General features: G+C 47.1%; 1 long non-coding RNA gene across 1 annotated transcript; it reads right to left on the bottom strand.

Annotated features, from left to right (window-relative positions):
• Positions 1 to 551: 551 nt before the first annotated feature.
• On the bottom strand, positions 552 to 4,781 carry LOC109144303. Its single transcript, XR_002044972.3, has 4 exons — positions 4,588 to 4,781; positions 4,052 to 4,125; positions 2,088 to 2,197; positions 552 to 1,480 (listed from the first exon to the last, which is right to left on the bottom strand). It is a non-coding gene; the product is annotated as an uncharacterized LOC109144303 (long non-coding RNA).
• Positions 4,782 to 6,458: the final 1,677 nt, after the last annotated feature.

Genomic DNA, 6,458 nt, shown 5'->3' with positions numbered 1-6,458 from the left:
TTCCTTCTGATACATTTCACCACACGATCTTCAGACAGGATTTGTATTTGCTCTTGGGCTGTTTCTCCTGTCCTACATATGTCAGTAACTTTCTGCAGAGTCAGACTGTCTTCCCTGAAGAATTTTCTATTGTCATCACTTCTGAGCCCCACTACAGTTGCTGCCCCTGTTAATTCCCTTACAGAGATGCTCAGTTTTGTGTCACCAGCAGGGCTGTGCTGGCTGTCCTCCGTCAGCTGCTCGGAGGTGCCTTTGGCACACAGCACAGAACCTATTTTCTGGACACAAAAATCACACAATTTCTTGGCTGATAGGTCACACACATAAATGCAAATATTAAAATCTTAATTTGTTATTATCTGGTGGTGTGTGTGCTTTTGTGGAAATACTCTTTGTTAAATATTATAAATGCCATAATACTCCCCAAAATAAATACTTTCATTGCATTCTTTATACATTTTTGTGCACCTGCTTTTTCAGCCCAGAACTGGAACCCAGGATATGACAGAGGAGAGATTTTCATAGACACAAATGGGAATTAAGTGTCCAATTCAATTGACTTTTAATTGGAGTTGAACAACTAGAAAGTCTTTGAAGAACTCTGCTACAGTGAATCTCTTAATTTACCCTGAACCTGTTTGTTGATGAAATCCCAACTCCTCAGCAGCTGTAGGGACAGGTTCCTTTTTGCTCCAGTAGCCACATTATCATCCACAAATACCCGAGGAGTTGGGTCTTAGTACAGTTCATATCTGAATGAGAAATAAACTTGCTCTGATCTTTCACCTTGTGGTCAAATAACAGAGAAATGTAACTACAATGAGCAGGAAAATCAATCATTTTAAAATCATCCTTATTTTAGCAAATAAATTATTCTATGTTTCATTCAAACATGATTTCCTATTACTAAAAATCTCCCTGTTTTCTAGTGGAAATGGACAAGTAGGGATATTTTGAGTAAAAAAGAATATTTTTGAAGTTAGTTCTTTAAATTATAGTTGTGCTTATTAAGACAGAGCTTAACAAAATCCAATTGCTAATTAAAAGAATTACAGAAACTTTCATAACTTTTTCCAGTTCTCTTTGAGCTTTTTGATACAAATGAAAATAAATGAAACAAATCTTTAATAGATTAGAAAGGCAAACGTCCAACCCAAACCTGTTACCAGTGAGGAGTCAAAAAGAGAAGCCTATTTTGCATCTCTGAGAAGATGACCAAGATTTTAGAGATTCTGGCTCAAGCCACAGAAGATTTTCTAAAACAAGGATAACAGAAATACATTTTTTCCCTCATTCTCTCTTTTTTTCTCCAATCCTTCCCATTTGCTTTATTTCTGTCGCTGTGGTACCTGAGGTGGTGGTGCAGGGGCTGAGCTCAGCCCCTGGCACGGGGCAGATCCTCCTGGTGGGTGATGTCTCTGCCACCTGCACATGCACATCAAATGCAGATTTTACTTTCTTCCTTTGTATTCCACGTATCCTGCAGCAGATAAGGGAGACAAATGCACTTTCATTGACAAAGCCTCACAGAAAGCTTTGGGGTGGAAAGGATATTTGGTGATGGTATCTAGAGTAGTTTGTCCCCTCTGCACCGTGGCAGGATTGATTGCTTTATCAGTAAATGATCCCTGATGGATGAGTATTGGGCCTGGGCATCAGTTAAAAGTGAGGATGATAATTCAGTTTTACTGATGCCACTGAAAGGGGAAGTTAATCTATTAAATTGTTTAGAAGTTTTACAGTTCCCCATGAAGTGTTTAAAGCAGAGCTGCTCAACTTTGCCACTGCCTGACCTACTCCTTCCTCTTACCCTCCTTCTTATCCATGCATAGAGCATGGAATTAACCTGCTGGCCTCCAGCAGAGCAAGGAGGGAGACAAGGTGATCCTTCCCCCTGTTAAGGACAGAAAGGATCTCATATACACATCAAAAGTGATGGGGACATTTGTTATAGGATTACGAATTATAGGGGCTGGAAATGGGAGGTGGTTTGGGTCACATTTAATGTCTGGGCTTGGGCAGCCCCGCTGTGGGATCAGGGCTCGGATCCCTGACTGGGTCAGGGGGTGCTCCTGCTCTGCCCTTACCTGCACCAGGCTCTGGTGGGACATTTCCTTGTGTGTGTCCACAGCCTGGCACCTTCGGGGGCTCCAGGTGCCTCCCACGGGACTCTGGCTCCAGTCTGGCTCCCCTGCTCCTGGAAAAGGAATCATGGTGTAGATTGGGTTGGAAGGGACCTTAAAAATCATCTCATACCTTCTCTGCCATGGGCAGGGACACCTCCCACTGTCCCAGGCTGCTCCAACCCCCAGTGTCCAGCCTGGCCTTGGGCACTGCCAGGGATCCAGGGGCACCCACAGCTGCTCTGGGCACCCTGTGCCAGGGCCTGCCCACCCTCACAGGGAACAATTCCCTCCTAATCTCTAATCTAAACCTCCTCTGTGTCCATTTGAAGCCATTCCCCCTTGTCCTGGCACTCCATCCCTCAGAAATCCTCTCTCTCTCCATCTTTCCTCTTGGCTCCTCCAGCCCACAGTGAGGTCACTCCAAAGCTTCTCCTCTCCAGGCTGAACAATCCCAGCTCTCCCAGCCTTTCCTCCCAGAAGAGCTGCTCCATCCCTCTGCTCATCCTGGAGCCTCCTCTGGCCTCTCTCCAGCAGCTCCAGGTCCTCCCTGTGCTGGGTCCAGAGCTCCTATCCCAGTGTTCCCAGCACTGACTTGTTGGCACGGGGGTGTCAGAGCCACACCAGTGCATCCACAGCCCTGTGACAGGGGAACAGAGGAGAACTTCTCTTTTGGGGGCAGTTTCTTCCCTGGAATGATGCTCTGTGCCACCTCAAAGGCAAAGCTTGTGCAGAGCCAGCCCAGCCCCAGACTGATGAGGCACAGGGACAGATGGAAATGAGAGGAAATTAGAATAAAAGAAATTAGTATTTGATGTGTACAAGCATATGCACATAAATATAAATACATTTATATCTAAAATCAAATAGTTTTTCCCCAGAGTGAGTGAGCTGTAGCTGCTGCTTGGGCTGTGCTGTCACTCCTGGAGATGATTGTAGAGCCCCTCAAATTACAGCACAGCCTTTTACCCACCCTGGTGCCACCCATCTTCCCTCTGTGTCAAATGTTGATTAGGAAGGTCTCTGAAAGCTCAGCAGAGGAAAAAGCTGGAAGACAGAATTATGATAATGGAGACAGACAAAGGTACAGAAGAAAGGGAATGGATATTATCAGCATGTTACATTTGTGTGCAAGGAGCCAGACAGGATTAAGCTGTTTTGAATAATGCAGCTGACAACTGCAATGAAGAAAATTTGCCAGTGTTGGACTCCACCCCAAAGTACCCAGTTTAGTCCATATCTGACATCGTGAGCCAGGGGTGGGATGCATCACAAACTCAGTTATGGAACCATAAAATCCCAGAATTTTATGGGACCAGGGACACCTTCCATTATCCAGGGTGCTCCAAGCCTGGCCTTGGACACTGCCTGGGGTGGGGCAGCCACAGCTTCTGCTGAGAAAGCCAAGGCAGAGTTCCCTGACTGCCAGCAGTGAGAGCTGCCACTCAAAATCACCTCATCAACAAATCCCACGTTGCTGTGTCCCCTCTTGCCTGGGCCAGAAAGAGTTTCAGAGAAGATGAAAATTGAGTAATGGAAGGGGAAGAAGTCTTTAAAAATAAACATATAAGCCAAAGTTGGCTGTTGAGGGGATGGTGCAGTAGAGGATGGATGGCTCAGAGGGACAATGGTCACAACCAAAGCTCCTCAGGGACAGTTTGTCCTCTGAATGAGCTGAGCAGGCACTGTCCAAGTTGTGCTCAGGTATCACTGGCAGGGCAGGATTAGGTCAATTAATAGAGATATCTGGGTATTTTCTTGCCTGAACAAGCTTTCACTGGAAATTACTTGCTATTTAAACCAATTTCTTGTGTGGAAATGTGTCAGTTTTGAGTAAGCATTTGCCAGGAAGATTTTTTGAGTTTCAAGGAGATTTTCTAGACCAAAACAAAATAAACCAGAGAACCAATGGAGGGTAAGTCACTCACCAGCACCGGGGGTGTGAGTTCAAATGCCTCCATGAGGTTGGTTGCTTATTAAAATTCATCTTTTGTAGGTCCTCCTGACGCAGAGAAAATAGAGACAGAAATGAAGTAGAAATCAGAATTTTTGGAGTTTTTCTTCTGTGCATTCTCTGTACCTGCTCTGGCTATCCTGAGGTGAGAGGCACCACTGTCCATCCCTCACCCACTGCTGCTGCCCAGAGCTCGCTGCCCTCCTGGGCTCAGCACTGCCAAGCAGCCACTTCAGAAAATAAAGAGATTTGTTGCTGGCTTTGGTGCCAGGTCAAGCAGAAACGTGGTGCTGCTATTCCCCTCTCAGCAGGGTCAGAGGGGTGCTAATGGATCCGGGGGACCACAGTGCTGACTTAGCTGCAAATCCCCCTGCCCACAGCGCTCCCTCACCACTTTTATTTCAGCACCAACTGCTCCAATTCCCCTCCCCATCCTCACACTGGCCAGCACAAAGGGGAATAATTTGGAATAACAGGAAAAAAATCAATGTTTGGGGATGCATTCCTGACCTTTGCAGCGATGAGGACCCCAGACATGGAGTTCCTCTGAAGTGGAACCAGACAATCCTGGTCCCTTCCCGTGGGCATCACTGAAACTCCTGCACAGGCAGGGGAGGGCTGCCCTGGGGAAATCCTTTTCCATCTGAGCTTTCCAAGTTGATACAAGCAGGACAGGCCTTTGGAACAGCAACTCTGCCTTCTGAACTGCACTGAGGAAAAAGCAGGGCATCTTCAGGAAGCATTTTTAAGCAGCAATAACAAAATCAGAGTGATGGTCCCTATTCAGGGGGCAAACCAACCTTTGCCTCAGAGCAAACATAGTGGGAAAAGAAATAAAAATGTCTCAAATAAACAACTCAAATTGAGCTCAAACCCTGAATTCTGCCTTTGCAGGTTTCCACATTACTCAGTGGAGAAGAGGAGAAAGAGCCAATGGAAATGACAATTAAGAAATCTATGGAATAAGAGGTGGTTCAGATAAAGTAAAATCCTGACTACAACTTTACCTCAAAATGAGCAGAACCTTTTCTAGGTTTCAGAAAAGTTAGAAGCATTTTTTCTACAAGAGAAAAAAAATTCTGGTGCTTCCCTTCTCCCTGATTCAAGAGAATTAAAAAAACCTGGTGAGCAAAATATTGTAAGTAACAGAGCATAAAGGGACAGCAGTGGCTCAGGGAGTGAAAGAAGAGCCTGGATTCAAAAGTTCTGGGTTCAGTTTAAAATACTATTCCTGAGCTGCTTAGAGACTGGGCAGAATATTCATTAGAAACCCTTCATTTTCTTTCCAGCCCTTGTTTATTTAGAATGTAAGAGAATCTGGCTGCAGACAGTGGTGAAATGAACTCTTTCCTACTATTGTAACAAACCAAAACCAGGAATAATTGTTGGTTTTTTGTCTCTGTGTGCCAGCTCTAACTTTGCACTCTCAGTCTGAGGGGATTAGATGTTTGTATGGATTGATGGGATCCCTTCTCAGCCTTCCCTTCTCCGGACTGCCCAGGCCCAGCTGCCGCAGTCTTTCCTCATCAGAGATGCTCCAGACCCCAAAGCATCTCTGCAGCCTCTGCTGGACTCTCTCCGGTTCCTCCTTTTCTTTCTTGACCCAGAACTGAACACAACCCTCCAGATGTGAGCCGGCCTTTGCAGCTCTGTACCAACACTCACCTGCGGGTGTGCAAACAGAGCGCATTGCCATTGTCCCTGGACACGGCCATTTCTCCTGCAGGGAATGCAGGATCCCGGAGCCAGGAGCGCTCCCGGAGCATCCCGGCAGGATCCCGGAGCCAGGAGCGCTCCCGGAGCATCCCGGCAGGATCCCGGAGCGCTCCCGGCACATCCCGGCAGGATCCCGGAGCCAGGAGGGCTCCCGGCACATCCCGGCAGGATCCCGGAGCCAGGAGCGCTCCCGGCACATCCCGACACATCCCGGAGCCAGGAGTGCTCCCGGCACAGGTGCCATTAGAGGGTTGCTGCTCCGGGAGCGCTCCTGCCCCGGCTCCTCCGCCACCTTTCCTGGGCTTTGTCAGGCAGGGCAGACCCCGCGAGGCTGGAAAGGCTCAGCTCTGCGCAGGAACTTCACTGACAGCCTGGTGAATGAGTAAGATTCTGCAGGATAGCGGAATTCAGCTGCTTTGGGGAAAAAATACACACAGAGACACGTATTTGACATTTTTCCTCTCTTTTGTCAGTCCAAACAGGATCTCAGTTTGCTGAGTGCATGCTGAGCTGCTCTGCACTGCTTCTCACGGCTAAAATGCCATTTTCCCTGTGTTGGCCTGAGCACGTGGAATAACATCCCCCAGCACTGCAAAACACGGACTGTCTTCTGATACTGTGATTTTACAGAACGACACAAATACACCTCGCCCAAAGCTGCTCTT

This window comes from Corvus cornix, chromosome 20 (genome assembly GCF_000738735.6).
Source record: "Corvus cornix cornix isolate S_Up_H32 chromosome 20, ASM73873v5, whole genome shotgun sequence".
Lineage (NCBI taxonomy): Eukaryota > Metazoa > Chordata > Aves > Passeriformes > Corvidae > Corvus > Corvus cornix.
This window is presented reverse-complemented; position numbering and strand designations above follow the sequence as displayed.